The sequence below is a fragment of the Hemitrygon akajei genome, chromosome 6, assembly GCF_048418815.1.
Source record: "Hemitrygon akajei chromosome 6, sHemAka1.3, whole genome shotgun sequence".
NCBI classification, from domain to species: domain Eukaryota; kingdom Metazoa; phylum Chordata; class Chondrichthyes; order Myliobatiformes; family Dasyatidae; genus Hemitrygon; species Hemitrygon akajei.
In genome coordinates this window covers 91396667-91407655 of record NC_133129.1, presented here as the reverse complement: position 1 = coordinate 91407655, position 10989 = coordinate 91396667, and the positions used below count along the sequence as shown (strand labels likewise).

At 47.5% G+C, this 10989-nt stretch overlaps 1 protein-coding gene across 1 annotated transcript in view; it reads left to right on the top strand.

Annotated features, from left to right (window-relative positions):
* The first annotated feature begins 571 nt into the window (after positions 1–571).
* The window catches only part of LOC140729260 (guanine nucleotide-binding protein G(I)/G(S)/G(T) subunit beta-2), a 145167-nt gene continuing 134749 nt past the window's right edge, over positions 572–10989 (top strand). The window contains exon 1 of the mRNA XM_073048839.1: positions 572–743. The gene's annotated coding sequence lies outside the window, so the exon portion shown is untranslated. The remainder of the gene's footprint in view (positions 744–10989) is intronic.

The following is a 10989-nucleotide window of genomic DNA, read 5'->3' as shown; positions in this document are numbered from 1 at the left end:
CACCAGCATTTGTTATGAAATCCGTTAACTTTGTGTCAGCAGTACAATGCAATACATGATAAATAGAGACAAATATATATTTGGCAAACACGAGGAAATCTGCAGATGCTGGAAATTCAAACAACAAACACACAAAATGCTGGTGGAACACAGCAGGCCAGGCAGCATCTATAGGGAGAAGCACTGTCGACGTTTCTGACAGAGGGTCTCGGCCCGAAACGTCGACAGTGCTTCTCCTCATAGATGCTGCCTGGCCTGCTGTTTTCCACCAGCATTTTGTGTGTGTTGTACAAATATATATTTACTGTGATTCAGTTTTAATAGTTAAGATACATAGTAGAAAAATGGAAATTTAAAAAGGCTTGGAAGGTACGTGTAGTACTGGCTAGGAGCGGTTCAGTGGGTCGAATGGCCTCTTGGGTGGGGTGTCCCAGTGGCTCGCTACCGCCCCTCGGCGGCTGCGGCAGTAAGGGCAGCGGTAAAGGAAGGAAACCGGAACGCCCTACGTTACCTCGACAACCGCTGACAACCCTGATTGGCTGCCGCCCTCCATTGCTCGGCGTGGGGTTTCCAGAGGCGGCTGCCAGGGCTTGTTGCACCCTAGCCTTGTTTGAGCGGAGCGGGCAGGAGGCTTGAACTCAGTTTATTTAAATCAGAATTAAAAACAGAAGGCTTTCTTTGTTTTCTCTCCCTCTCTGAAGAACATTACAAAAGGGACACGCTTCCAGCAGCAAACTGCAAAGGTAACCTAACTGTCTGAGGGGATTTATCTCGGTGAGCTCCGACATTAGCCCGGTTGTCAGCGGACCCGGGGAGGGTTTGATCATCCTCACGCAAGGCGGTGCAGACCTGCTGGTGAAGAGGCATTGAAAGCCCCGCGTTCCTGCTTGGGAGTTGTATTTGGGGCGTGTGGCGCTGGCGGGGGCAGGGGCAGGGGCAGAGGGATGCGGGAGGTGGCGGATGTCAGCTCCCGAACTCCGTGGAGGTTTGCGGGGTCGGAGCGGAGCGCAGCGGCTCGAACTCAATTTCCTTGTCGCTAATGACAGAGCTGAGTCCCCCGGCCCGGCCCTGCCCTGCCCTGCCCTGCCCTGCCCTGCCATTTACTTCCCGATCCGAGTGCTGTTTGTCAGAGCGGCATCACCCCAGCACGGGGGCTTTATAAATACACCTCGGCTATTGTTGTGAGGGGAGGCAGAGAGGAATTAATTGCAGCTTATTCCCGACAACACAGCCCCAGGAAGTCCTGTTAACACTCTGCGTGCCGGGGCAGATCTCAGTGTGTGTGAGTGTCTGTCTCTCTCTCTCTCTCTCTCTCTCTCTCTCTCTCTCTCTCTCTCTCTCTGTCTGTCTCTGTGACACTCTCTCTGTGTGTGTCTCTCTATCTCTGTCTCTTGCTCTCTCTGTCTGTGTCTCTCTGTCTGTGTGTCTCTGCCTCTCTCTCTGTGCCTGTCTCTGTGTGTGTGTGTGTATGTGTTTCTCTTTCTGTCTGTCTCTGTGACACTCTCTCTGTCTGTGTGTGTGTGTGTCTCTCTATCTCTGTCTCTTGCTCTCTCTGTCTGCCTCTCTTGCTCTCTCTCTCTCTGTGTGTCTCTGTCTCTGCCTCTCTCTCTGTGCCTGTCTCTGTGTGTGTGTGTGTATGTGTTTCTCTTTCTGTCTGTCTTTCTCTCCCTCCCTCTCTGTCTCACTGTGTTCGAGTCTCTGTGTGAGTCTCTCTCACTCTCTCTCACTCTCTCACTCTCTTCTCTCCATCTCCCCTGTCCCTCCACTTTTACTTCTCTGCACTTGACCCTCAATCCTCTTAAAGTCCAACATCCAAATCAAATGAGTATGTCACCCTCTTCAGGAGACAATCCCAACAATTCACTTTCTCGTTATCCTGGGAGTGTGCTATGGGACAGTGTGGAGGGAGCTTCACTCTGTGTCTGACCCTGGAGTGTGTGATGGGACGGTGCGGAGGGAGATTCACTCTGTGTCTGATCCTGGGTGTGTGTGATGGGACAGTGTAGAGGGAGCTTCACTCTGTGTCTGACCCTGGGAGTGAGTGCTAGGACGGGGCAGAGGGAGCTTCACTCTGTATCTGACCCTGGGGGTGTGTAGCAAGGTAATGTGGAGAGATCTTGATATCTTGTTTTTAATTAATTTGAGCAACACACAAAATGCTGGAGAAACTCAGCAGGTCAGGCAGCATCTATGGAAGTAAACAAACAGCTGACGTTTCAGGCTGAGACCCTTCGTTGCTACTGAGAAAGGAAGGGGGAAGAAGCTGGAATAAGTTGGGGTGAGGGGGGAGGTGCACAAGCTGGCAAGTGATAGGTGAGACCAGGTGAGGGTGAAGAAGGGAGGGGAATAATGTAGGAAGCTGAGAGGTGATAGGTGGCAAAAGGTAAGGGGCTGAAGAAGGTGGAATCTGATAGGAGAGGAGCGAGGACCATGGGAGAAAGGGAAGGAGGACCACTGTCATTGGACGAATCAGCATATAGAAGGGAGATTGAGAATTGGCCAAGAGGTGTCACAACAACAACCTCTTTCTCAACGTCAGCAAGACCCTGATTATTGACTTCAGGAGGAGGAACATGGAAGTCCATAAGGAGGAGGATGTCAGAAGCTGGGACGTGATAGGTGGAAAAGGTAAAGGGCTGAAGCAGGGGGAATCTGATAGGGGAGGAGAGTGGATCATGGGAGAAAGGGAAAGAGGAGGTGCACCAGAGGCAGGTGAGGAGAAGGGAAGGGGAGGGAGGAGAAGGAGGGGGTCCCTGGATGCCAAACATTGTGGATATGTTATGTTGGTGCCAGAACGTGTGGTGATACTTGCGACCTGCCCTCAGTGCATCTTTAGGTGATTAATGTTTCAGTGTGCATGTGATAAATGTATGAATCGGAATCTGGGTGTGATGGTCATTTCTGGCTGAGCAGGGGTGTTCCTGATCATGGTGACCCCACCCCACCTCTGGCCGCGCATTAATGGGGGCTGAGGTCACAAGCCCCTGTGGCATTGAGGGGTCAGCAATGGAAAGGGTAGCTGCTTCAGATTCCCCGGTGCCAACATGTCTCCTGGGTCCAACACATCGACCTCATCAAGAAGGGGGCATGATAGTGTCCCTACTTCATTGGGACTTTGGAGAGATTTGGTACGTCACCAAAGGCAAATTCTACAGAGGCACCATGGATCACCGCTAGCTATGGAGACTCCAGGATCGCCGGGGGTGCAGAGGACTGTTAACTCAGCCAGCTCCATCGTGGGCTCAAGCCTCCCCACCACTGAGGACATCTTCAAAAGGTGGTGCTTCAGCAAGGCAGAGTCCATCGTTAAGGACCCCCACCGCCTAGGATAAGCCCTCTTCTCATTGCTACCACCAAGAAGAGGGTACTGAAGCCTGAAGACCCACCCTCAACGTTTTAGGAACTGCTTCCCATCCACCACCAGATTTCTGAAGGACAATGAGCCTCCATGAACACTACCTCACTATTCCTTTCTTTTCCTCTTTTTTTAATCACTACTTAATTTAATTCTTTTAATATATATTTCTTTTTGTAATATGTAGTGTTATTATATTGTGCTATTGCTACATGTTGGAGATATGTCTCTACCAAAGGAGGTGTAAGACACTCCTTCCCTCCGCTAGCCTGCAGGTCACCCTTGGGCAAGGTGTAGCACCTGCTTAGCCCCCCTCTCTTCCCCTCCACTCCAATCAGGGTGACATGAAGCCATGGGAGCAGATGGTGGATGGTCGTTTGAGCAGCCGGTGCAGATCACAAGTCCTAGTTATGTGACCCCTGACACCAGGCAGACAATCTCTGAAGAGTATTGAAAGTAGCTGGGGTCACCCATCTTGTAAAGACACTGCCCAGGAGAAGGCAATGGCAAACCACTCCTGTAGAAAATTTTGGCAAGAACAACCATGGTCACGAGACCATGATCACCTATGCCATACGACACGGCACATAATGATGATAATGACTGCTGCAAAACACTAAATTTCATGAAATATGCTAGTGGTACTATATTACATTACTACCATCGTGGAGCAGGTACAGGAGTCTGAGGAGCTGCACTCAATGTTTTAGGAACAGTTTCTTCCCTTCCAACATCAGGTTTCTGAATGGTCCATGAACACTACCTCGTTATTCCTTTCACCACTATACAAATTTCACTTCAGTCAGTGATTTAATTAGAGTTAGTCAGTGATAATAAATCTGATCCAACCCACCCCTTCGTTCAGTTGTCTGGGGAGCTAAGATGCCTCCCACTGTCAGCAGAGGGGACAGTCTATCTGGAGGCAACCGTGTCTCAGATTCTTTAAAGAAAAAGGTCCTGCTGTGAGAAAATTTACGAGGGTGTTGTTGGGACTTGAAGACATGAGTTATAGGGAAAGGTTGAATAGGTCAGGACTTTATTCCATGGAGTGTAGGAGGATGAGGGAAGATTTGATAGAGGTATACAAAATTATGAGGAGTATAGATAGGACAAATGTAAGCAGGCCTTTTCCACTGGAGTTAAGTGAGACTAGAACAAGAGTTCATAGGTTTAGGGTGAAAGGTGAAATGTTTTCAGGGGAAACTTCTTCACTCAGAGAGTGATGTGAATGTGGAACGAGCTGCCGATGCAAGTGATGCATGCAGGTTCGATTGAAAAGTTTAAGAAAAAGGTACATGGATAAGGGGTTTCGTGAGTGTGTGCAGGTTGATGGCATGCAGTAGATCGGGTGAGCATGGCCTTGATGGCCCCAAAGGCCCATTTCTGTACTGTTGTACTCTTGAGATCTGTGGCAGGGTGGAGCGTTACTCTGTGTTGAACAGAGCCTGAAAGAATGCTTCAGCGATGAAGTGAATTGGGTTTCGATGGCACATCCAGGAACGAGTCACTGTGTGTGTGTGTGTGTCTGTGTGTGTCTGTGCGCGCGCTGAATCCTGGAAAGCTGATGGCATGTGGCTCAGTATCCATGGCAACCAGGCATGCGTCATTGGAATGGGATGTGGGTGGTCGAAACAAATCAAGTAATAGTGTCATCCCAAGGCGGTTCCTTAATCACTCCCCGATATTGCCAACTGTATCGGTGTGCATGTGAGAATCCTCCTGGTGTCCCTGTGACATTGCTGTCTGATGTCTCTTTATTTATAAGACCATTAGATGTAGGATCAGAATTAGATAATTCTGCCCGTCATGTTGCTCTGCCTTTCAATCATGTCTGATTTTTTTTCTCTCTCTCAAACTTCATTCTCTCGTCTTCTCCCCACAAAGCACTGACAGTACATTCTTGCTTTTATTATTCGTCCTAGCTAATGTTGCATTTGCCGCTTTTACCACTGACTCAACTTGCAAGTTAACCCTGAGGGAATCCTGAACTAGTCTGCTGATGACAGCACTATCTTAGGCCAAATCAAAGGTAGTGATGAATCAGCAAATAGGAGAAAGATTGACAATCTGGCTGAGTGGTGCAGCAATGTCTCACTCAATGTCAGCAAGGCCAAGGGGCTGATTATTGAATTCAGGAGGTCCATGAGCCAGTCCTCACTGGAGAACCAGGTGGAGAAGGCCAGCAACTTTAAGTTCCTACATGTTATTATTTGAGAGGACCTGTTCTGGGCCCGGTACACAAGTGCAATTATGAAGAAAGCACGGTAATGCCTCTACTTCCTTAAGAGCTTGCAAAGATTCGGTATGAAATCTAAAACTTCTATTGATGTGTGGTGGAGAGTATATTGACTGGCTGTATCAGAGCCTGGTATAAAAACACCAATACCATTGAATGGAAAATCCTACTAAAAGTGGTGGATAAACTCTGTCCATCACAGGAAGAGCCCTTCCCACCATTGAGCACATCTCCATGAAGCGTTGTCGCAGGAAAGCAGCATCTATCATCAGGCCTCCCCACCACCCAGGCCATGCTCTCTTCTCACTGCTGCCATCAGGAAGAAGGTGCAGGAGCCTCTGGACTCGCACCACCAGGATTAGGAACAGTTACTACCCCTCAACCATCAGGCTCTTGAACCAAAGGGGATGACTTTTTACTCAACTTCAGTTACCCCATCACTGAAATGTTCCCAAAACCTATGGGCACAGTTTCAAGGACTCTACATCTCATGTTCTTGATATTTATTTATTATTACTAATTTATTATTTTTGTATTTGGGTAGTCTGTTGTCTTTTGCGCACTGGTTGAATGCTGGAATTGGTGCGGTCTTTCACTGTTGCTATTATGGCTATTATTCTATTATGAATTTTTTGAGTGTGGCCGCAAGAAAGTGAATCGTGAATGTATATGGTGACGTATGTACTTTACTTTGAATTTGATGTAAGGGGTTACACTGTAGCATAACACTATTACAGTACCATAAGCTCGGGGTTTAATTCTTGACACTGTCTGTAAAGAGTTTGTACATTCTTTCTGTGACTGCGTGGATTTCCTCCGGGTGCTCCGGCTCCCTCCTACAGTCCAAAGACGTCTGGGTTGAGGTGAGTGAGTTCTGTGCATGCTGTATTGGTGCTGGAAGCATGGCGATGCTTGTGGCCTGCCCCAGCACAATCGTCACTGATCCAATTTGATGCAAGTGATGCATTTCACTGTGTGTTTCGGTATACATGTGACAAATAAAGCTAATCTTTAATAAAACTAATCTTTGAACCTCTGATTTAATAATTGATTAAGAGAGAGTGCAGAACTGGCCCTTCGAGCCTCGCGGTCCAGCAACTCTCCAACTTAATCCTTGCCTAATCATGGGACAATTTACAATGACCAACTAACCTACCAACCGGTACGTCTTTGGACTGTGGGAGGAAACCGGTGCTCCCGGAGGAAACGCACATGTGCACGGGGAGAACATACAAACTCCTTGCAAGCAGCTTTGAGAATTGAAACTGAGTCGCTGGTACTGTAAAGCATTGTGCTAACCACTACGCTACCATCCCGCCCCATTATTGTAATGTTGTCTGGAAACTAATGCCATCATGTCCCTCATCTAGATCATGAACATATGTCTATGTATGGAATTTAACTGATCAAAACCATTTGTCTGCTGTGCTATTGAGTTGTCCCCTCCTTTCTCCTGAAGCAAGTTCAGCAGCACCACTGTAGGTGGGAGGGCATAACTGCAGTGTGATATTTACCGTAGATTTCCTCTAAAGTTGGGAATTGGTTCATCATTGTCACGTGTACTGAGAAACAGTGGGAAAAAATTAGTGTTACGAGCTATGCCAACATATTATTTCAAAGATTAGCTCTATTTGTCACATATACATCGAAACACACAGTGAGACATGTCTTTTGCGTCAAGTCCAATCAGCGAGGATTGTGCTGGGCAGTTCGCGAGTATTGCCATGTTTCCACACTAACGCAGCGTGCCCACAACTCACTCACCCTCACCCTAACCATGCGTCTTTGGGGTATGGGAGGAAACTGGAACATCATGGGGAGTTTGTGCAAACTCCTTAAGGCAGCAGTGGGAATTGAACCTCATTCAGTGATCATTGGTGCTATAACAGAATTCAGAATACAGAGAAGGTGCAGGGTCATAACAGGGTATATCTTGAGGTCAGGAATCCATTTTAAAGTCCAAGAGGTCCATTTGAAATGGCAGTTGGAGTTTAATCCAGATAAATGTGAGATGTTGCACCTTGGTAGGGCAAATGTAAGGAGACAGTACACTGTTAAGGGCAAGATCCCTAAGTGTTGCTGAGCAGAGAGATCTTGGGATTCAAGTTCATAGCTTCTTGAAAATGGTTACACAGGTTGCTAGGGTGGTTAACAAGGCTTATGGAATCCTTGCTTTTATTAGTCGAGGCATTGAGTTCAAAAGTTAAAAGGTTACGTTGCAACTTTATAAAACTCATGCCATTCCTGGAGTATTGCGTACATTTCTGGCTGCCCCACTATCAGAGGGATGTTGAGGCTTTGGAGAGGGTGCAGAAGAGGTTTACCAGGATGCTGCCTGGTTTAGAGGGCGTGTGTTATCATGATAAGCTGGATAAACTTTTTCTCTGGAGTGCCAGAGGCTGAAGGAAGATCAAATAGAGGTTTATAAGATTATGAGAGGCATAGACGGAGTAGACAGGGGTGTCTTTTTCCCAGGGTAGAAATGCCTAATACCAGAGGGGATGTGAAGGGTAAGTTTTTTTTTACTCAGAGTGATGGATGCCCATAATTGTCTGCCTGGTATGGTGGTAAAGGCTTTTAAGAGAAGTTTGGATATGCAGATGGCTGTGAGGAAGATGGAGGGATATGGACATGGTGTAGGTAGGAGGGATTAGTGTTTGGTGTTTCTGATTTGCTTTTAAACTGGTTTGGCACAACACTGTGGGCTGAATGGCCTGTTCCTGTGCTTTTACTGTTCTATGTTTTCTATATTTACGCCCAGCAACTTGATGTTGGAAAATTTTGTCATACAGAGTTTTCTCTCCCAGTTTGGATTAAGATCTGTCCAGAATTCATGTAGAGATCAGGAGGTCATTGACTCCTTGAAATCTTGGCTCAACTTATTTGAATTAGGTCCAGTCACTTTCTCAACTTGACCCAATTTCTTTTGTGTCAGTTCTTTAACCAAAATCATCTATAAAATTATGTGGGACATAGACAGGGTGAACAAAATCTTTTACCCAGAGAAGGGGAACTTTAAAACTAATAGGCGTAGGTTCAGGGTGAGAGGGGAGAGATTTAAAAGGTACTTGAGGGACAACTTCTTCACTTAGAGGATGGTCAGTATATGGAGTGAGCTGTCAGAGGAAATAGTTCAGGCGGGTATGATAGCATGTTTGGATAAGGGTTTAGAGCAGGGGTTCCCAACCAGAGGGTGGTGGTGTCCATGGACTCCTTGCTTAATGGTATAAATGGTTGGGAACCCATGATGTGGGCCAAACATGGCAAATCAGATTGCATATGGATCGGTGTGGATGAATTGGGCTACAGGGCCTGTTTCCATCCTGCGTGACTCTGACCTGAAGAGCAGTCAGTTAGGCCTGCAGGCTGTCTGTGCTGGATGTCAGTTGGAGCTTGTGGCAAAAAGAATTGTAAAATTGGACTAAAGTTCGTGTGAACAAGATCTTGCCAACATCACCCCAGGATGGCCTGGCTCACAGCTTTGAGAATATAAGAAATAGAGGCAGAACTTGGCTTTTCAGCCCCTCCTTTTGAACATAAATGATCAGAACCGGGTTTAATATCACCGGCATATGTCATGAAATTTATTAACTTTACGGCAGCAGTACAATGCAATACACATAATGCAGAGAAAAAAACTGTGAATTACAGTAAGTGTGTGTGTATAACTTAAGTATTGCAAAAATAAAAAATATTTATGGGTTTGATGTCCATTGAGACATTGGATGGCGGAGGGGAAGAAGTTACTCCTGAATGGCTGAGTGTGTGCCTTCAGGCTCCTGTACCTCCTTCCTGATGGTAGCAATGAGGAGAGGGCATTGCCTGGGTGGTAGGGGTCTTTAATGATGGATGCCACCTTTTTGAGGCATCGCTCCTTGAAGATGTCCTGGATACTACAGAGGCTATTGCCCATGATGGAGCTGACTAAGTTTAGAACACTGCGCAGCTTATTTTGATAATGTGTAGTGCCCTCCCCCACCCCCCAATACCAGACAGTGATGCAGCCAGTTAGAATGTTTACCACGCTAGAAATTTTGGTGGCATACAATGTTTAAAAGACTTCTGGATAAGAAATGTTGAGAGGGATATGGACTGACATCTTGGTCATCACAGATGTTAGGCTGAAGGGCCTGCTCTCACCATCTGGCTTCCTGATTGGCTGTTGGGTCTATGCTCTCTGAGGCACCTGCTTTCCTGATTGGCCCTTGGACCCCTGCTCTCTCTACCTGCTTTCCTGATTGGCCCTTGGACCCCTGCTCTCACCACCTGGTTTTCTGATTAGCCCTGATCTCAAAAGCAGGGAGCATTGTTGAGATCAGGGTCAGAATCTCGATTTGGTGGGGAGGGGCTGTGGTTGGTAATGGGCCAATGACCAAGGCCTGACACTGGCACCCTCCCTGTCTGTTTGGGATGGCTCCGATTAGGCTGCGGGTGTTGGTGGTGATGGGACACTGAGCATCTCATCTTGAGCTGGTGCTTTTTCTGTCCCATCGAGAGGGGAAGAAAGGGAGAAAGGCCAATGGAGTGGAAGTTGAGTGCATCCTTCCTCCTCGGTGCTAAAGGGCATGGCCCAGAAAAGAGGGCGGTTTCGAGGCAACGGGACCCCACCCCCTTCTAAACTAGCTCTGCGCCCCTCCCCACTGAATCCAGTTCTGCAAAGCAAGCGAAGGTTTGTGAAAAACAGGAAACATCCACCCGGGTGAGGAAACCAGCCTCGAGTTCCTGTCAGCAAGTCAACAAGCGAGGCTTGAGCCCAGGCGTCGGCTCCCGAGGTGGGCGCTGGTTGGGGGGCAGCGAGGGGTGTTAGATGGTAGGGGAGAAGTTAAGCCTCCTTATCCTCCCTGGTCAGGCAGTTGCACTTGAGCTTCAGAGGTTGTGAGTTTAAATTGGTTGTTGGTTTGGGTCTTGTATCCGAGGAAGGATGTGCTGGCCCTGAAGAGGGTCCCAAGGAGCTTTATGTGAATGAAAGGGTTAATGTACAATGCGTGCTTGAAGTCTCTGGGGCTGTACTCAATGGAGTTCAGAGGGATGATAGAAATCGTTGAACTCTTTGAAACCTTCCAGACAGTGAAGACTCCAAATTAATTCCAAGGGATCTTTTTGTGGTTTGCTGTGGGGTTAGGAAGAGAGGGGGAATGTGTCCTCCACATCTCCACCCCTTGACAGGGCAGCATTCCCTTGGGATTATTGGGAATGTTGTCCCCAGCTTTGTTTATCCAAGGACCCAGTGCTGGGGCTTGAACCTGTGACCATCTGGGTTTTAGCCAAAAGGGGCGCAGTAATGCAGCTGTAGCAGTGCTAACCACTGTCTGTAAGAAGTTTGCATGTTCTCCCCGTGACCACACAGTGTTCCTGCGGATGCTCTGGTTTGCTTCCACATTCCAAAGATGCACTTTAT